Source organism: Mesoplodon mirus (genome assembly GCF_964341445.2).
Source record: "Mesoplodon mirus genome assembly, chromosome: 12".
Classification (NCBI taxonomy): domain Eukaryota; kingdom Metazoa; phylum Chordata; class Mammalia; order Artiodactyla; family Ziphiidae; genus Mesoplodon; species Mesoplodon mirus.
Window position 1 is genome coordinate 68,203,892 of NC_138988.1, and position 20,808 is coordinate 68,224,699.

General features: G+C 48.5%; 1 protein-coding gene across 3 annotated transcripts in view; it reads left to right on the forward strand.

Moving 5' to 3' along the window:
- The first annotated feature begins 2,396 nt into the window (after positions 1-2,396).
- PPARD (peroxisome proliferator activated receptor delta) overlaps positions 2,397-20,808 on the forward strand; it is a 75,016-nt gene continuing 56,604 nt past the window's right edge. For 2 of the 3 annotated variants that reach the window (XM_082637471.1, XM_082637469.1), the window contains exons 1-2: positions 2,397-2,537; positions 6,146-6,230. The gene's annotated coding sequence lies outside the window, so the exon portion shown is untranslated. The remainder of the gene's footprint in view (positions 2,538-6,145; positions 6,231-20,808) is intronic. The other variant, XM_082637470.1, reaches the window with a different exon arrangement.

Consider the following 20,808-nt stretch of genomic DNA (forward strand, 5'->3'; position numbering starts at 1 on the left):
TCTGAAAAGGGTTGCAGAGGCTTGGCAGGGACCCACTTTTCCCACTGTGAGCTGTGCCTGTGGGCAAATCTAGTCAAAATGAAGATTTGGGGAAGCTGTGTTAGTCTGTTTTAGATTCAAGTAACAGAAACTAACTGATTTAAGTTTAAAATATATGTATAGGGCTTCCCTGGTGGCACAGTGGTTGGGAGTCCGCCAGCCGATGCAGGGGACATGGGTTCATGCCCCGGTCCGGGAAGATCCCACATGCCACGGAGCAGCTAGGCCCGTGAGCCATGGCCGCTGAGCCTGCACGTCTGGAGCCTGTGCTCCACAACGGGAGAGGCCACAACAGTGAGAGGCCCGCGTACCGCAAAAAAAAATAATAATAAATAAATAAAAATAAAATATATGTATATATTTTTATATAGCCTTTTTTTTTATAAGAGTGGCTTTTTAAAAAATTTGATTGATTGATTGATTGATTGCTGTGTTGGGTCTTCGTTTCTGTGCGAGGGCTTTCTCTAGTTGTGGCGAGCCGGGGCCACTTTTCATCGCGGTGCGCGGGCCTCTCACTATCGCGGCCTCTCTTCTTGCGGAGCACAGGCTCCAGACGTTCAGGCTCAGTAATTGTGGCTCACGGGGCCAGTTGCTCCGCGGCATGTGGGATCTTCCCAGACAGGGCTCGAACCCGTGTCCCCTGCATTGGCAGGCAGATTCTCAACCACTGCACCACCAGGGAAGCCCTATATATCCTTTTAATATGAAAATGAAATGAGCTGAAAAATGTAGTATTTTAACAGTGCTTCCAGAATTTCTTTTAGGGAAGGAGCTGTCTTTATTAGGGGAAATGAGACTTTTAGGGGGGAGAAAGTGAAATCTCTAGGGCATGAGTGTTGGCAGGAACTCTGGCAATGAAGCGATGTGCCTGGAAAGCGGGAAGGATTTGTTTTCTCTCTGGAGAGAATGGGATAGAGGAGAGAATGGTGGGGCAAGGAGGAGAGGTAGTAATTCGGGAAAAGACCAGGCTCTAAGGAGTGAACAGCCAGTCAGAAAACCTCAACGCCACCAGTGCAGAAAGGACTTAAAAAAAATGTCAGCTGTGTGAGTTTAAACTGTTTGCAGTGTACTACGTGACCCCTCCCCAGGGCCCAGAGCATCATAACATCTATACCCATGAATGTTTTGTGTGGGAAGAAGTGTGGGCAGTCCTCAGGAAGGGCTGAGTTTCATCTCTACATTTCTGAACTGTGTGACTGCGACAGCCTGGCAGAAGCTGGAGCCTGGAGGCGGAGAGATTTAGGAGAATATAAATCCCCGAGAAATTTGCAGAAATCTTAGGGATGGCTTTGACTTCCACAACCCATTCTTTCTTCCATCTCAGAGGCAAGGAGGTTGACATCTGAATTACAAAAGTACTGCGCAGGGAATTCCCTGTTGGTCCAGTGGTTAGGACTCTGCCACTGCAGGGGTTACGGTCCCTGGTAGGGGAATTAAGATCCCCACATGCTGCAGCAAAAAAAAAAAAAAAAAAAAAAAAAGTACTGCAGATTCATTTCAAAAAGTGGAAAAAAAGAAGCAGAAAGAAAAAAAAAAAGCACTCGTAGTTCTACTATCCAGATATCTAGGAGTGTAGGAGAGGGGGAGAGGTGATCTTTATTTTAAAGATGATGGAAAGGAGGAAGTTACCCATTGATCATACACCTATAGAGTCAAGTTTTGTTCATTGCCAGACGGCAAACCCATCTTCTCCCATACTGCCCCCCAGCTGCTGGGTAACTTTTTATGGTATATCTGAAGGTTGGGATAACATGTCCCCTCCAGGTCCTAAAGACCTGGGTTAAGCAGCGAGAACAGAATTTTCTACAACAGTAAGAAGGGTGCTCCCCATTTAGGTGGGCAAGTTTATTAGATAAATAGGAAGGTAGGTAAGAAATCCAGAACCATAAATTTCTAGTTGCAGAAGCCTCTTGAGGGAGCAAAGCCCTTTTGTGAAAATTACAGGGAGCACAGTCTTCTCCAGTGGAATTTGGATATCCAGGTTCTAACCTCAGCATTGCTTCTCACTGCAAGTCACGCACCTTTTCTGGGACTGTTTCTTCACTGGAAGTTTGAGGAGACTGTACGAGATGATCTCTAAGTTCCCTTCCAGCTTTAAATTTTCTTTTGTGATTGATACTTGCCAGACTTGCTTTACTGGCCCTGGAGCTTCCTCCTCAGCTCCTCCTTGAGCTGCTGCGCCCTCGTCCCGCACCAGAGGGCGCTGCAGGCGGGCCCGGGGCAGCGTGCTGGTGGGCGGAGTGGCAGAATCAGGGCGACTCCAGGAGGCGCGGTGACTGGCCGCGGCCGGGGCGGAAGGGGGCGTGGAGAGATGGGTGGGGAGGAGCTGCGCGGTGACGTCACTCTGGTGGGGCGGGGCCAGGCCGCGCAGCGTGTGACGCCGCGGCCGCCGCGGCCGCCGCGGATCTGGGGATTAATGGGAAAAGTTTTGGCAGGAGCCGGAGGATTCTACGGAGCCTGCGGGACGGCGGCGGTGGCGCCGAGGGCAGCCAGGACAGGTCAGTCCGGGTCCGGGGAAGCGGGTAGGCAAGCAGCGGAGGGAAGCAGCGGGCCCGGGCTGAGGCGGGCAACGCGGCTGGGGCGGAAGGCCCGGCGGGGAGTGGAGTGGGGAGAGTCGCAGGGGTCGGCGGACCGAGTGGCTGCCGCTTCCTGTCGCTCTGGCCCGGGCGGGTCGCGGTCGTCCGTTGCTCTCCTGGCACCCCGCCCCGCTTCCCCTGCTCCCCCAGCCTTTGGACGTCCATCAATATTTGAGCCCGAACCACGGGCCTCCCCCCAACCCCCAGACTCTGTGCCCCCTTTTGGGCCTCGTGTCTCCGTCTCCTCCCACTTCTGTGTTCTGAGAGCCCGATCTCAGGCTCTAGGTCCTCTCCCACTACCCACCCTTGCCTCTGATCTCTTCTTTCATATCTTCTCTGGTGTCCCCAAATTCATTGCCCTCTCTACCCAGGGTCTCCTTGGAGATCTTCTCTGTCCCCCTCGTTATCCTTGTCGTCCTCCCGTCCTTGCCCTGTGTCTTCTCTCTCTTTTCCCATCCCTGTCCTCTCCTTCCCCCGTTGCCTGGCCCCTCTCAGTATCACCCCTCCCCATCATCTTCCTCGCGGTGTTACCGGGCTTTTTCAGCCCGCGCCTGCAATCCCTGTCTACCTAAGCCCCTCCTACCCAGGTTCCCCCCAGAAGCCCTGTTTTTGCTCCACTCTCTGATTTCTTTCCAATCAGTCATGCCCTCTGCATTCCTGTCATCCACCTCCCCTTCCTTCCCAGTTCCTTGCCTTTGCTTCTGGGAGAAGCATTAGCTGCAGACACTACTTTGCTTTCCCATGACCCGCAGTTGAGATACCCGTGGAGTGGGCGCGTGGGTGTTCAGCCCCTGACTGAAGTAAGGCGCTGAATGTCTGAGGTAAATAGCAGGTAATGTTTGTGTGGGAGAATCTACTGGGGTGTTGCATCAGGGATGATGTCCAATTTGTAGACCATTCTTCCAATCTCAGCTTTAGTACTTCCCCTTTATGGGTCTGTTGACTTCCAGGAACCTTTGAGGAGAGACCAGCCGCTGAATTGGGTGTATGCCAGGGGTAGCTGGAGGCCTCATCCAACTCTTTTCCCCTTCCAGGAAACAGGGCTTTGTGGCTTTACACTCTGGATATACTGTACACCTTTAAACCATGATACCTCAGCCTATCTCTGCCCTGATTCCCACCCTCTACACTATGCCCTATCCCAGAGAGCTAAGAGAAGTCTCCAGAATCTATGCCCCATAGAATGCCTGTGGTCCTCAACCTTTTCCTCTGTACTGGCTCCAGAACATTTTTTTTCCTGTTTGAGTTTTGAAATACATTGCCAGCCTGATAGCCCTGGGGCTGGCAGGTATCTGTCCTTTTTGTTATTGGTGACTCGAACCACCTGCTGATTTTTCCCTCATGCATCTCTGAATGTGTCTGGGGCTTCTGATGTCGATAACTGAGTAGGTTCTCTTGAAGGTTCTTCTCCCTCTGTTTTCCTTGGGAGCTTCATTTCCTGTGGCTCTAAGACAGAGAGGCTGACACTGAAGTCCTGTTCCCTTTGCCCAGGCGTAGCCAGTCAGTATCTGCCTGGACAGGTTGTGGGGCTGCATTAGGAAGATGGTGTCAGGAACTTGAGTTGCTTCCAGTCACAGAGATCATCCTCTCTGTGGCTAGAGAACCCACCACCTTCACGGTGCTTCTGGATCTTTAACCTTCTTGCCAGACTGAAAGTTCTTTACAGATGCGTTCAATTTGAGCTCCTTTATTTGAAGTTGGTCCCCTAGAGAGATCTTCAGGAAATAACATATCCTATGTTTCTGCCCAATCTGACTTTGGAGGATTCTGAAAGCGTGACCCACTCTCAGTTCAGAAATGAAGGCCTGTTGTTTTACCGGGCTCCAGGTTTCTAGGTCTCCTCTTTTGAGGATCATGCTCTCTGTCTTTGAGCCAGAATTGGACACAGAATTGGCAGCCTTCGGGAACTGTGGTGGAGAGCCAACTGAAACAGCCAGACCAGACTTTAAAGTTTTGGAACCCTCTTGTGCACAGACCCTTTTCTGTGAAAGCAGTAGGGTCGTGGATGGCTGAGCCAGTGCCCTCTCCATTAACCCTTTGGGCCCCCTCCTAAGCAGCACTTGGGCGGTGGGGGGAGTAGGGCAGACTGGACTAAAAGGGGTTCCTTGTTCCAATGGAAAACATCCCTTTGGGGCTTTAATGGGTCATTCTGATGAAGTTGGGGTTGTGTATTTGGTGGTAATTTAGTCCAGCGTGTGGCTCCCCAGGACTTTACCTGACTCTTTGGAGCCGTTTGCTGCTCCTCTGTCTGCTTACCCATTGATAGTGCTCTCTACTGAGGCGGCAGGTGAGAAGGGCTTGAGAGGACGTCAGGCCCAGTCCTTGGGGAGCAGCTTGTGCACCAGAAGCTCTGGCCAGATAGCTTCTTGCAGTTTGTCCACCACGTCATCTTCCGCGTGGGTAGTCATGATCATCAATTACCAAGTGCCCATTCGGTGACGTTTGCAGAGCTTGGGTCAGCCTGCCTCTCTTTTTCAAAGGGGTGGGCAGATAGGCCCCTGACATTATCCTGCAGATGGTGTAGCCCATTAACTCCTTAGTTTAATGAACCACTCGTTTGTTTGGCTGCCTTTCTCCTTGCTTTCCTCCTTCTTTGGTGTGTGCCTCCACCCACTCAGGAAGAATTGCCCTCACTCAGCCTTCCAGCCTCACCTGTGGTCCCTCAGACCGCATCCCCCAGGGCCTGGTGAGAGGACAGCCATTGTTGGGCGCTGGCCTGGGAAGCTGGTAGGCCTCTTCTTTGGATAGAATGCAGATGTCCTGGCTGTTGTGCACGCTGTCCTCAGGGCCCATGGCTCCTGGCATGTCCTGGGGTGGCGCAGCTTCTCTCAGGAGGGGCTGGCCCTGTCGCTTCTAAAGGCTTCAGCTGCTTCAGCTGTATGGTCACCAAATACAGAGGCCCACCTCCTAGGGTGTTACCTGCGGACTGGGAAGCTAAACTACAGGCCCTCCTCTGTGCCTTCGGATCCAGAGGGAGGAGCTACTGCAGCTGAGTTCCGTGGTGTCAGGAGAGCTAGGCACTTGCTTGAGCCTGGCAGGGAGGAAACGGCCCCTTGTATCAGGTTTCAGATACGTGGGTCTTCTTCCTTGGCATATGGTTCTTGGCCTTCACAGCTCAGAGGCTGGTGATTAGGGTGTGACTCCAGTGCCTCCTCCACCGGGCTTTGGTCAAAGAATCAAGCATGACTCAGGGCGTCTGCATTTAGGAGCTGCCACCTGTGGGGGGGGTGTTGTGCTCCGGCTTCTTCTTCACCTTGCCAGCTCTTCCTGCCCCACGCTGATAGAATCATCAAAGCCGGTGTCTGCTTACTTGGAAGTGAGCAGACTACTTCCAGGGTTGGGAAATATTTGCTGACTCAGGCTCAGAATCACAACATCTGGGGGGGGGCGGGGGTGAGGGACAGAGGAGGAGCCAGCTTGCCTTAGGAGCACTCTCTGAGCCCTGATGTTTAATTATAATGTATCAGAGCTGCTTTTCTGACCCCTAGTGCCTCTCAGCTAAAGATGTTGGCTTTCTTTTTATCCCGCAGCATTGCGTGGTGTTTTGGGGTATGCACGTGGTACTCACGCAGTGGCTTCTGTTCACCAACAGATGAGGACAGATGCACCAAAGAGGTAATCCCATTTTCCTTACCCAGGGGCCTCTGACAACTGACGGACACATCTAAGATGAAATGGTTTCACTAGTGCTGAGTCCCAGATCCCAGGAGCCTGTCACCGCATCTGGTACTTGCACATAGTGGGCACTTATTAAATAATTATTGATTCTATGGCTTATGTGGTTTTTTTTTTGAGGAGCATTAAGATTTTCACCTTTACACCCACTGAAACATAGACTCCATAAGGGCGGGGGCTTATTTTGTTTCCTGTTGTGTCTAGGACAGTGTCTGGCACAGAGGAGATGCTAAGTATTTGTTGAATGAATAAATGTACAAACTTTCTTCTCTGCCCATATTATTTGGGTGCCAGGCCACAAAGATAGTGTCCATCTTTTTCTTTCATTTATGTAACAAACGTTTTTGAGTGCCTGCTATGTGCCAGGTACATTACTAGGCACTTGGAAAATGATGATAGTGAAAAACCAGATTCTGTCCCTGTCTCATGGGTCTGTAGTTTGCTGGCATGTATGAGAGAGAGCTGGGCATGATACACGGAATTGTTTCTTCCATCTCTGCTGGGATATCGGGTCCTCACGAGAGTCAGAACAATGCTCTGTGCCTTGCATTGCTGTTTCCCTGTTTGCTCTCAGGATGCCTGGCAGGTTTTGTAAACTCTCAGAAGGGGAGCTCCAGGGAATTTGATGTTCGTTGTCCCAACTATCTGGGAAGCCAGGCCATGGTGGGGTCCCTGCTGGGGGCCAGGGGAGACGTGGGCCCCTCTCTGATTTGTTTTAGTCTCTGAAGCTCAGTGGTTCTACTAGCTGTTTATGGACTTCACTTCCCTTTCTCTGCCTTTAACACCCCGTGAGTTTTCCTGTTGCCAAACAGGGTGCTGAGCCCATGTGTCTGTCAGTCTGCGGGGGTCGGGTTGTTTGTGGATCTTGCAGGAAGGCCTGAGGCGGGGGCCACTCCTGTTCTGAAACCCATACCAAGTTCTTTCCTCTGAAGGAAATGTGAAGGCGGAAGAAGGAGGGTTTGGGAGGCTTCTGAGGTTCTCTGAGAGGAGATGAGAGAGAAGTCGCAGGAGTTTTCCCTGAGCAGGGAAAGCTGCTGCATTGACTCGATTCACTTTGTCGTTTGTTTGAGCAGCAGCTAGCCACAGTGGCACCTGTTGTCCATGTCCAGGGTCGGTTGTCCTGTTCATCCCTTAGCTTTGAGCTCCCAGCCCCAGCTAGAAGTTTTCTTCCTTAGTTTCCACTGGCAAAGATGAGGCTATAGCTTTATCAGATTTTTTCAGTGTTAATCTCAAAAAACTGGTGTTGTCATCTTAGTCTTTCCCATCTGAGGCACTTTTGTGGGCCAGGTGCTGTGACAGATGGTTTCAGATGTAGTCCTTGGCTGTCCCCATGGCCCAAGTGAGTGGAACCTAGTTGGTGAGAGAAGATAAATGCACAGAAAGATTTTTTAGACATTAGAGACTCAGTGGGTACTAAAAACATGGTGCTGTACAAGGATACTCATTTATAGGAGCAAGTCATCCCTGAGGATTGGCTTTGTTCCTGAAGAAACTGGGTGTCAGATTGGCCACCTTGAAAGAAAGCCTGGTTTACTTTGAAGTCAACTTTATGCTCTTAAAAACTGTTAAGGGGGCTTCCCTGGAGGCACAGTGGTTAAGCATCCACCTGCCAATGCAGGGGACACGGGTTCAAGCCCTGGTCCGGGAAGATGCCACATGCCATGGAGCAACAAAGCAGGTGTGCCACAACTACTGAGCCTGTGCTCTAGAGCCCGAGAGCCACAACTACTGAGCCCACACGCCTAGAGCCCATGTTCTGCAACAAGAGAAGCCACCTCAATGAGAAGCCTACGCACCGCAACAAAGAGTAGCCCCCGCTCACCGCAAGTAGAGAAAGCCTGCATGCAGCAACGAAGACCCAACACAGCCAAAAATAAATAAATTTGTTTAAAAAAACTATTAAACAAAAAAATTAAGGACCTCAAGAACTTTTGTTTACTGTATTAGAAATTAAAACTGAGGCAGTTTTAAAATTATAAATTTATGAATTCATTTGATATAATAATAAATCCATTACATTTATCATAAATGACATTTTTAATGAAAAATAGCTATTTTCCAAAACAAAAATGTTGAGAGGAGTGACATTGTTTTACATTTTTGCTAATGTCTGGTTTAATAGAAGAGAACTGGATTCTCATAACTGTTTCTTCTTTTTTAATTAATTAATTAATTAATTTCCTTTTGGTTAGGTTGGGTCTTTGTTGCTGCACACGGGCTTTCTCTGGTTCCAGTGAGCAGGGGCTACTCTTTGTTGCAGTGTGCGGGCTTCTCAATGCGGTGGCTTCTCTTGTTGCAGAGCACGGGCTCTAGGCACGCGGGCTTCAGTAGTTGTGGCGCAGGCTCAGTAGTTGGTGGCTCGCAGGCTCTAGAGCGCAGGCTCAGTAGTTGTGGTGCACGGGCTTAGTTGCTCTGTGGCATGTGGGATCTTCCCAGACCAGGGAGCGAACCTGTGTCCCCTGCATTGGCAGGCGGATTCTTAATCACTGTGCCACCAGGGAAGTCCCCTCATAACTGTTTCTGTGTTCAGTCTCTTTAAGTACATTGTTTTAGCTGAAGGATATGAAGAAAATCTGGCTGCACACAGATATGTAATTGAGAAGGAGAGGGATATTTTAATAGCTTTTGCAGATAATTGTGGATATTTTTCTTTGTTACTATACCAAAACTGGATGAGTGGTAGTTTCTTAAAGGTTAGTTGGAATGTGGAGTCTGAAATCTTATCAACAAACTTTGCATACTTTGCGACATATAATCCATTGGCCCATCTTGCACTTTGAATGGATCTTTTACTTTGAATTGGTCATTGAGAAATAATTAGTTTACTGAGTTATATAGATCTAAATGTTGACATGCTTCATTTTACAATGTCAGTAAATCATATTAAGACCACTGATCTCATCAGAAAAGCCTTCAAGTATTGGGAAGCTGTGAAGCTCACAGTGGTGGATACAAGTTTTCCATAATTTGAATTTTCTCTTGAAAGCTTGATTTTTATTGTTGGTAACATACTGTCAGTTTCTTTTCTTGAAGTGACAGTCTCACTTCATTCATTTTCGAGAGAAAGTTTGTCAAATACCCAATCTAAATAATCATAATTTATTTGTCTATTATTCTTTTCTTTCAAGTAAAAATGGTGTTTCATGAAAAAAATGGCTAGTTTAGCTTGCAACTCAAACAATTGCACAATTGCTTTTTCTTGAAACAATCATGGAACTCCTGTTTTGTTACATAGGATATTTAAAAGACATGTACTCCAGGGACTTCCCTGGTGGTCCAGTGGTTAAGACTCTGGGCTTCCACTGCAGGGGGCACAGGTTCAATCCCTGGTTGGAAAACTAAGATCCCACATGCTGTGTGGCGTGGCCTGAAAAAAATAAATAAATAAAATAAAAATAAAAGACATGTACTCAAGGGTCATGATTTAATAAAGTTAGTTTTTATTGGCTCATCTAGAACATTATTAAGTGGAATTGGCACTTTATTATTTTTCATGATTCTGTGGGTTGACTGGGCTCAGCTGGGCAGTTCTCACTTGGGGTCTCATGTTGCTATAGTCAAGTAGAGGCCAGGGCAGGAGTCATCTGAAGGCTCAGCTGGGCTGGTTGTTCAAACTGGCTCCCTCACATGGCTGGCACTGATGCTGGCTGTTGACTAGGGTGCCTACATGGGGCCTCTCCATGTGCCTTGTGCCTCTCACAGCATGGCAGCTGTTCTGAGCAGAAATATCCCAAGAGTGAATGTGTTGAGAGATCCAGGCATAAATAGCAAGGTTTCTTATGACCTAATCTTGGAAGTCACACAATGTCACTTTGTGTTTTCTTGGTCATAGGACCGGCTCAGATTCAGGAGAGGGCTACACAAGGGTATGAACAACAAGAGGCATGGTTCACTGGGAGGGAGAGAGGCCTCCTTGGAGACCAGCTACTACTTCTTTTTAGCATCCCTTATGTGAGGTAACCTGGCCTGTATATGAATACTTCCAGGAGAAGAGTGTTTTCTCACAATTTCCATTCCTGGAAACCACTGTTAGGAAATTCCTGGTAGGTTGATAGAAGCCATTTAATGCCAGGTGAGGGAATTTGTACTCTGTGTTCTTTGGGCAGTGGATAGCCATTGATGGTTTTAGAGCAAGGAGTGATTATGTTAATAGTGCAAAAAGGTGGATTAAGTGGAGGAAGAATGAAGGTAGAGAGGTTAGGTAGGAGATTACTGCAGTAGTCTAAGTATGAGGAAATTCTTCCTCATATATAATCTGAGTTCCTCTGGTTGCTGTTAAAATTAATTGATTTTGAGCTGTCAGCCACACTGATTAAGTACCCAGAGCATGGGTGGAGTAGCGCACACACGCACGCACGCGCACACACACACACACCCACGCGTTATTTAGGGATGCTGATACACCAGAGGGCTCACAAAAATAAAAGGGCTCACAAAAATTAAAAGGCAACTAAATGTAGGTTTTATTGTCAAGACATATTAAAAAGTCAATCATAATTTATCAAATAAAAAGTAGGGGGGCTTCCCTGGTGGCGCAGTGGTTGAGAGTCTGCCTGCCGATGCAGGGGACACGGGTTCGTGCCCCGGTCCGGGAAGATCCCACATGCCGCAGAGCGGCTGGGCCCGTGAGCCATGGCCGCTGAGCCTGCGCGTCCGGAGCCTGTGCTCCGCAACGGGAGAGGCCACAACAGTGAGAGGCCCGCGTACCGCAAAAAAAAAAAAAAAAAAGTAGGAAAAATAAAGCTTCATGTAACACCACTGACAGTGTTTCAAAAACACTTCAGCTTCAATATCTTAGACCATGAGGAAGTGAGGAGAGGAGTGAGAAGAAAGAGGGGGACAAATGAGAGGATGGTGGGGAGAGGGATAAAGAGGAGGAAAGAAGGGGATCGAGGGGGAAAACAGGAAAAAGAGTGATGGCGGATGAGGCTGGAGGAGCTGCTTGAGACCCAACAAAGCCTCTGCTCTCCGCGGGTCTCCAGCCTTAGCGTGGGGCTGGCTGCTTCTGCGGTTCCCGGGGCCCTGGCTGCCGGGTTTTAGCACCTCATCGTCCTGCCTTGTCTCTGTGACTCTTTCTGTCTGAGAAGATGCCTGGGGAAGCGCAGGAGCTGCATTGGTGTTGGGCAGACCTGGGTGTGACTCTTAGCGCTCAGTGAGTGGGGTAGTGACTTAGAGATCTAGGCACCTCGGTAATTGCTGGTTTCACGGAGCCGAGGCTCTGGGGGTGCTGAGCTCAGGAGGAAGTGCCTTCTTGCACTGGTTCCCTCCCTGGTTGACACCGGGCCATGGCACTGGAAGCCCAGCCTGAGCACGGGGAGCCTTCATCTGCTGCTCAACAGTTCCTGGGGTTCCAGGCAGTGCGTTGCCCTTCTTTTTCTTTCAAGTCCCACCTGCAAAGCCTGACTTCTCCCGGGCCTTGGCGTCATCTCAGCAGCTCTCCTGAGACCATTACTGAATTATCCCACTCAGCTTCGAAAGAGTTCTCCCATGGGGAGGATCCTGAAGGGAGAGGCTCCCAGGTGTTATGGGGAAACGACCTCATGTTTAAGTTCATTTCTATATTATTATATTGATAGGTACCTAAAAACAGATTTTCGTTTTTTTCATTTGTAATCTGCTGTAACTCTTTGATCCTTGTCACTGCTTTTGGCACTTCCCTCATCCAAGAATTGTGACCTCAGCGGCGTGGAGTTTCTTGGTCACCACTCTGATGGAAGTACAAGCCAGCTTTGCTCTCCCTGCTCCCAGCAGGAGCCAGGCAGGCTGCCCTGCAGACAGTCGTCTGCGGGCCCGCTTGCCTCATAGACAGGCTGTCCTTGAACTTGCCAGAACCCAGAGCTCACTGATCATCCTTTTTTCCAAACAAGCAGGCAACCCAGATGGGTTCTCAGAACCCTCCACCCCAGGCAGGTCTCATGGGAAAAAGCTTACCTGCCATCCCTGAACCCGAGCTTGTTCGTCTGACCCACACCATTTCTTTGCAGCTTCCCCTCCTTAAAAGCCTTCAGGACAGTCCAGAGATCCTGCTGGGTTCCCCTTGACCCTCAGCATGTGCATCCTGGGATGGATTTCTGAGTGGTCCACTGGGGACATCAGGTTGGAGAAGAGAAAACTACCCTTCTCTTCTAAGGAGGCCCTCCAAGGACCAAAATGCTCAGTTGCATGAAAATAACTCCCCGCTCCCTAGTTACAGCAAAAGAAAGACTCTGGCCCAGGACCTTGCCAAGACTCCCGATCTGACTCTTCTTTCCAGTGGACCAGAGGTCTGAACTGTTTCTCCCAAACTCTTGGTGCCTGTCTTTCATGGTGGTGGACTGGGTAATGGCCCCCAAAGATATCCAGGCCATAATCCCTGGGCCCTGTGGATGCTGCCTTGTATGGCAAAATGGACTTTGCAGGTGCAACTAAGTTAAGGAACTTGAGGTGGGGAGATTATCCTGGATTATCCTAGTGGGCCCTAAGTGCAATCACAATTGTCCTTTGAAGAGGGAGGCAAAGGGAGATCTGATACAGAAGAAGGCAGAGTGGCTACTGCAGCAAGGTCTGCTGGCTCTGAAGATGGGGGAAGAGGCCAAGGAATGCAAGAAATGCAGCTCTGTACGCTGGAAAAGGCAAAGAAACAAATGCTCCCCTAGAACCTCTGGAGGAAGTGCTGCCCTGCCAATACCTTGATTTTGGTCCAGTGAAGCTAATTTTGGATTTTTCACCTTCAGAATTCTAAGAGGATAAATGTTTTGTTTTAAGCCACTAAGTTTGTGGTAATTTGTTACAATGGCAACAGGAAACTACTACAGGGGTCATCCGTCTCCAAGCACAGGGGGTGACTTGGCTGATCCTTGTTCTTATTTTAAGGCAGTCGTAGAGCATCCTTTTCATAGCAGTTGGAGATTCTAGGTCCAGACTTTCTGCAAACTAATATTTAAGACAGTATGCTCTCTGGGGGAACCTTTTCGGGAGTTCTTGGGAGCAAAAGAGAAGGCCTCGGATAGCATCTGCTCCTTGCTTATGGAACTCCCCCACACCTTCACTCAGATGGTAATAGTTTCTTTCAGATTGTTGAGGATCCAGGATTAGCTTAAATCTGACTCCAATTCCATCTTTCTCTCCACTCTCCTTCCTTCCATTCATTCAGTGGGTATTTATTGGGTACCTCCTACATGCTAGGCTCTGTTCTAGGCACGAGGGATGTAGGAGTGAACAAAGCAGATAAACAGATCTCCTGCTCTCATGGTAGTTGTGCTGGGGAAAGGGGAGGGAGCCAGAATTAAGTAAATAGCATATCAGATGGTGAGAAATGCTGTATGGAAAAATAAAGTAGGAAAGAGGTCGTGGCAGTTTTATTTATTTATTTATTTAGAAAAAATTTTATTTAGTTATTTTCATTTACTTTTGGCTGTGTTGGGTCTTCGTTGCTGCACGCGGGCTTTCTCTAGTTGTGGTGAGTGGGGGCTGCTCTTCGTTGCAGTGCGCGGGCTTCTCATTGCGGTGGCTTCTCTTGTGGCTCACAGGCTCTAGGCGCGCGGACTTCAGTAGTTGTGGCGCACGGGCTTAGTTGCTCCGCGGCACGTAGGATCTTCCTGGACCCGGCTTGAACCCGTGTCCCCTACATTGGCAGGCGGGTTCTTAACCACTGCGCCACCAGGGAAGTCCAGTGGCAGTTTTAAATAGAGGGCTTGAGGAAGGCTTCACTGAGAAGGTTATATTTGAGCTGAAAGAGGAGAGTGAGCCACGTGTGGGAAGAATCTTAGAGGCAGAGGGAAAGCAAGTGCAAAGGCCCTGAGGCAGGAACATGGCTGGTGTGTTGGAGGAAGAGTCAGGAAGTCAGGTGGCTGGAGCAGTGAGGGAGGAAGAGAATGGGAGATGAGCTCAGAAACATGATTGGGGGCCAGATTGCCATTGACCCTGAAATACTGTAAAATCTCTCTACATGGCCCATCCTTCCTTCTTCCCTCCCTCCTTTGCTTCCTTTCTTCCTTCCTTCCTTCCCCTCTCCCTCCTTCCCTCCCTCCTCTCACCACCTTTCTGCCTTTATGTTTGTGTTCATCAGTTCCTTTCTGTAGAATGTTTGTCACATGGTACCTATGGGGTATCAGCAGATAAACATAGGCAGCTTAAAACATTAGAAGAGGGGGAAAAATCACCCTCCTTTTTTTCATAATAAAAGCAGTTCCACTGTCAGTGCAGGTGTGGAGCTGTGTGCCTAGAAAGACAGCTCTGGGGTGGTTTCTGGGGGTCCTCACTTCCCTCCCCCTCCTCCTCAGCCCCATGAGGATCTCAAGGCCTCGAGGCTGCCTCCGCCCACCGTCTACCCAGTGTGGAGCCCACCGTTGCCCACCTAAAATGCTTTCTTAACAGCCTCCTCGTCTCCCTGCCCTTCCCTGCCCGGAGCAGCACCACAGCCTGCCTTCATCCCTACACTCAGCCAGGTGCCTGGGGGCTGCCCGAGAAAGTAGGAGCACATGAACCGGTGCCACTGCACGTTTATGGCCGTCACCTAGGCTCCCAGCATTCATAGGCACCCCACGTCCCTGAGCCACTGATTCTTTCGTTCCTGGGAGTGGCCATTCCAAACCTCTGGACTCTTCCTCTTCTAGGTCCTCACAGTGTGGCTGGGATTTCTAAGAAACAGATTCCAAGAGGTCAAGTAAGTCCAGCTTGAAAAATCACTCTCCCTGGATAGTGACCCCATGACAGTTCAGGTGCTCTGGCAAGCTTCCAAAATGACACTTTGTCAGCTTCATTGTCATCTAGGGGCCAGGTACAGATTGTCTCCATGGATTAAATCCTCCATGCCTGTGTCTCCGATTTTATAGTTAGTCCTAGGTGACTCTGTCCAGAGCTTGTTTTAAATAATGGCACCAAATAGGTTGTCATTGAAAACATGAAAAATCTTTGGTAATAAATAAAATGACCAATAATAATTTCGATCTCCCAAGTGAAAATCACTAGGTAAATAAATTCCCAAACTGCAGACTGCATCCAATCAACATTGTATTAATCTAGCCCTGCTTATATTCTATTATAGTGTGTGATTCCTGTGACCTCTTTTTGGCCTCTTAACACCCCAGTGTGTTTACAACACCTACTTACATTTTGCCTTTCATAATCCTTGCAGTGTGTCAGCTTTTAGAAAAGTATTTTGTCTGTTTTCTAGCCCATTCCCTGATCCAGGTAGCATATCTGCACTCAGGCCCAGGCCTGCCTCTGTCCCCCGCAAGCCTAGGGTGGCCTCGTCCTCTGCACTACCAGGACCCTGTGTTTTGGACTCACTTTTCTACCTCCAGCCTGGCACCATGTAGATAACCACGGGGTACCTCTCACGAGCTGGTTCCAGCTCTCCCAGGGCTTCTGCCCATGTGCTGCTTCCTCTCTGCGGACTGAAGCCTGAACCTTGCCTTCCTTTCTGCTTCCTGCTTCCGTCTTGAGAAAGAACCAGTCCATCCATCCTATGTTCTCTATGAGTCAGAGACCTTGCTGAGTCACAGGGGAGCAGCCTGCCTTGCACGGTCATGTCCTCAGTCCTGAGGGGTGTTCATTAGCCACCATCAAAGTTCTTCTCCCTAGAAACTGGCTCCTTGAGGGGCAAGCGCCTTGTGCAGAGAGGCTCACCAAGCACTTGTTGGAAGGAAGGGTGGCTAGATGGCCAGCCTAAGTGGCCCTCTTCCCACAGAGTGGCCCTGGCACTAGCCTACCCCAGAGCCGTCTGGGAAGTTGTTTCATGGGGAACAGTCAGAAAGCTGACGTGTTCCCTCTAGGACCCCTTCCCCAGTTGTTGCCCCTCCCTTTGGTTGAGGCTCAGTGGAGACAACTGAGATTTTTGGCTTTGGCAGTTTTTCTCAATTGCCTCCTTATCTCTGCTTCCTCCACTGGGGGTCTAGTAAGGCTCCCTTCTCACACCTCTGGCTTGGCACCTGCCGTGGTATCTTATGGTGGAGTTACTGCCTGCATGCTAGCCTCCGACATTGGACTGTGGCTTCTTCAGGAACTGGGCTCACCTGTATCTAATCCCCTTTCCATCCCCAGCAGAAGTCAGTAGACACCAGTAGCTGAGTAGAATATGGCTCTCATGTGTTGAATGCGCTGTGCTAATCACTTTACATGCATCACTTGGTTTAATCCACACACCCTGAGAGGTAGGAATCATAGTACCCCTTCCACAGATGAGAATGCTAAGACTCAGACTGGTTAGGAAAGTTGCCTGAAGCTGCACAGCTAATAAGTGGCAGAGCTAAGATTTGAACCCAGGTGAGTGAAGCCCGCTCCTTTGATCTCCATTCAGCAGGGCCTCCCCACAAATGGGTGGCTGGCCAAATCCAATTCTTCCAGCTTCGAAAGTACCTGCTTGACTGGCCAGACTAATGTTGGCTTCAGAGAACACTCCCTGCTTTCAAGCACAGCGGAGTCTCTTGTTGGCCACTGGGCAGAAGCAAAGTGTTGGCAGGCTTTGGGACCCCCTGCAGAGCCTCATTCCAGGTCAGGGGGCAGAGGAGGCCCTGAGAATGACTGTGCTTAGTGGCTCCCTGGATCTGCTCCAAGGCAGTGAGCAAACCCCCTAGAACCATAAGAAATAACCAGCCAACTGGTGGGCCAGGCATGTAGGGTGGGAGGGACTTGTAGGAGCAGAAAACAATCACTGCTGCAAGTGATTAATCAGCCTGCTTCCAGCCTGGTGAAGGAAGAGGAGAAAGAGGAGATGGACCAGGTGTGCACATATGGAGAGAAGAGGGGAAGGAAAATTGCCTTTATTCAGATTCTCCCTTGGGCCAAGCATTACCCCATGGAGGAGCTCACTTGCCCTCATACCAGCCTGCAAGATGTGGGTATTGGATGAGGAGGTATAGGATCAGAGTTGAACAATTTGCTCAAGTCACACAGCTGACAAATGACGGAGCTGGGGTTGAGCCCTTTGGAGCCCTTGTTCTTCTCAGTTCTGTGACTGTGCTCTCTCTGCTCATGTCCCCTTAGCCTGGGCTTTCCAGGCATGTACGAATGGGTGCAAGTAGGCATCCTCAGGCTGTGAGCAGAGGCAGTAGGAGAGTTGGGGCTCTTGGCACCTGTCCTGTACAGACGGGCCCTACCTAGACCAGCAGGACTTACTGTGCTGAAACCAGCAGTGGCATTACATTTTTCTCCTTTCTTGTACCTTGTCATCCCTGGGTTATTTTTGGAGAGCTGTATTTATTTCTGCTCCCACTTCCTCACTGGAGGCAGGGGTTGGGGTGCAGAGAAGGTATTGGGAATCAGAAGAGGTAAGCATAAGGGACATCTCAGTGGGGGCCTTGCCTGGGCTCTGGGGGCGGTTAGGGCCTCTCCTCCGCCCAGCTATAGGCGCAGGGGCCCTGTGCCAGGATTGTGGAGATCTGGGAAACTCTCTTTTCTGGGATGTGGATCTGGCACTTGAGCACAAGAATTTCCCTGTGTGTGGTTTTTAATTTATTTTAAAATGTTTTAATTATATAAATAATAGTTATTCATTATAGACAATTGGAAAATACAGAGAAGCACTGAGAAGAAAATAAGTCATACGTCCAAGCACCTGAGGTCAATTAATCCACGACAAAGGAGGCAAGAATGTACAGTGGAGCAAAGACAATCTCTTCAACAAGTAGTGTTGGGAAAACCGGACAGCCACATGTAAAACAATGAGATTAGAACATTCACTCACACCATATACAAAAATAAACTCAAAATGGTTTAAAGACCTAAATGTAAGACCTGAAATCGTAAAACTTATAGAAGAGAACATAGGCAGAATACACTTTGACATCAATCATACCAGTATGTTTTTGGAATAGTCTCCTAAGGCAAAAAGTAATAATAATAATAAAAGCAAGAATAAACAAACAGGGCCTAATTAAACAGCAGAGGAAGCCATCAACAAAATGAAAATATAACCTATGGAATGGGAGAAAATATTTGCAAATGATATGACTGACAAGGGTTAATACCCAGAATATATAAACAGCACATACACCTCAATATCAAAAAACAAACAACCCAATCAAAAAATGGGCAGAAGACCTGAATAGACATTTTTCTAAAGAAGACATACAGATGGCTAACAGGCACATGAGAAGATGCTCAACATCGCTGATTATTAGAGAAATGCAAATCAAACTACAATGAGATGTCACCTCACGCCTGTCAGAATGGCTATCATTAAAAAGTCTACAAATAACAAATGTTGGAGAGGAGGTGGAGAAAAGGGAATCTTCCTACACTGTTGGTGGGAGTGTAAATTGGTACAGCCACTGTGGAAACAGTATGGAGGTTCCTCAAAAAACTAAAAATAGAACTACCACATGATCCAGCAATTCCACTCCTGGGAATATATCCAGAAAAGACAGAAGCACTAATTCAAAAAGATACATGCACCTCAATATTCATAGCAGCATTGTTTACAATAGCCAAAACATGGAAGTGCCCATCAGCAGACAAGTGGATTAAGAAGAATGGTATACATTTACAGTGGAATATTACCCAGCCATAAAAAAGAATGAAATTCTTCGATTTGGAGCAATGTGGATGGACCTAGAGAATCTTATGCTTCGTGAAATAAGTCAGACAGAGAAAGACAGATACTGTGGGACATAACTTATGTTTGGAATCTGAAAAATAATACAAATGAATGTATATGCAGAACAGAAACAGACTCACAGATATAGAAGACAAATTTGTAGTTACCAAAGGGAGGAAGGAAGGACAAATCAGGGGTATGGGACTAAAAGATACAAACTACTGTGTATAAAATAGATAAGCAACAAGGGTATATTGTATAGCATGGGGAATTATAGCCATTATCTTGTAATAAATTATAATGAAATATAATCTGTAAAAATACTGAATCACTGTGCTATACACATGAAACTAGTATAATATTGTAAATCAACTATACTTCAATTAAAAAAATAAATTTTAAAAGTCATACATAGGGGGCTTCCCTGGTGGCGCAGTGGTTGAGAGTCCGCCTGCTGATGCAGGGGACAGGGGTTCGTGCCCCGGTCTGGGAAGATCCTACATGCCGTGGAGCGGCTGGGCCCGTGAGCCATGGCTGCTGAGCCTGCACGTCCGGAGCCTGTGCTCCGCAACGGGAGAGGCCACAACAGTGAGAGGCCCGTGTACCGCAAAAAAAAAAAAAAAAAAAGTCATACATAGGGAATTCCCTGGCAGTCCAGTGGTTAGGACTCGGCGCTTTCACTGCCATGGCGTGGGCTCAATCCCTGGTCAGGAAACTAAGATCCTGCGAGCCACATGGCATGGCCAGAAACAACAACAACAAAAAATCATACGTAATCAATGCCATCTATAAGCGACTGCTATAAATTTTGAGCTGTGTTCATTCATTCATTTATCTATCAATTAATTGATTATTATTTTTGGGTGAGGAATGTGGATAACGATCTCACAAGCCAAGGACTGTGTTCTTTTAGATTTTACTATGACTGTATATACCTATTCTTTTTTCTTTCAAAAATGATATATTTTTTAGTTTTGTGACCTGCCTTTCCCATTTTTCAGGTGGTTTCATTATGTCTCTGTTTACTCTCTGACCTTCCTTGCCTTTTGTGAGTGAGCAAAGAAAGGCATTTTGCCCAAAGGGAGGCATTTGGGAAGAGCCATCTGGTTATTCCTTGGTGTAGTTGCTTAAAGTGTGGACGGTAGAGAGGTGCGTGAAGTGTGTGTCTGCCTCTCCTCATCCATGTTTCTCGCTACCTGTCTTCCATCTGCTCTCCCTACCCACTCCTCTGCCTTTTTTTTTCCTTCCATACAAACCCAGGAAAGGATACTGCCTCCAGTCTGAAGGTTTCTTTTCATGGCTTTTAGAGACAAACCTCTCAGGAGCTCAGAAAAAAAGGTACACAGAGTGGAGACGGGAAAGGTCGTGCCTAAGCTGGGGTGCGGTCTTGGGAAGAGTGACCAAGAGGAGGGCCCATGTCCCTGGCTCTGTCTTGAAGCAGTGAGAAGAAACTGGGTGTTAGGTTTGGGGGGGATAGCAGGTGGCTGTGGGGGCTTCTTGCAGAGACAGCAACCAAGATGACCAGGAGGAGGCCTGGAGATTATATAAGGGGCCCGGATGTAGGCTGGAAATAGGGGACAAGAAATTGTGTCTTGACAGGACACTCCTCCACCCAGGCCCTGCTCTTTCCATGAACCTCTGCTGGTCTGCTTTCCCTACCTGGCCGTGGCCAGGCCAGGTGGTTTGACAGGTCTGGCAGACCCGGCCACCATGCCCTACTGACACCTCTGTGCCAGCAGCTGCTCCATGGCCCCTCCCTGGCCAGTAGGTAGGGATCTGAGCATGTAGTCAGGCATGGGGAAGATGTTCCCAGCATCGTCAGAATTGGCAGCTCAGATTCCATTCTAGAAAAACAGCTCAGAGCCAGGGAGAAATTGGAAGCTGGGGTGGTCTGGGAGGAACAAGCGATGCCTCCCCTTTACTTCTTACTGAATAAAATGGGGTCTCTGGCCGTAGGTGAGGAGAAGGCCTCTGAGCCCTGAGGATGAGTGAAACTTGGCA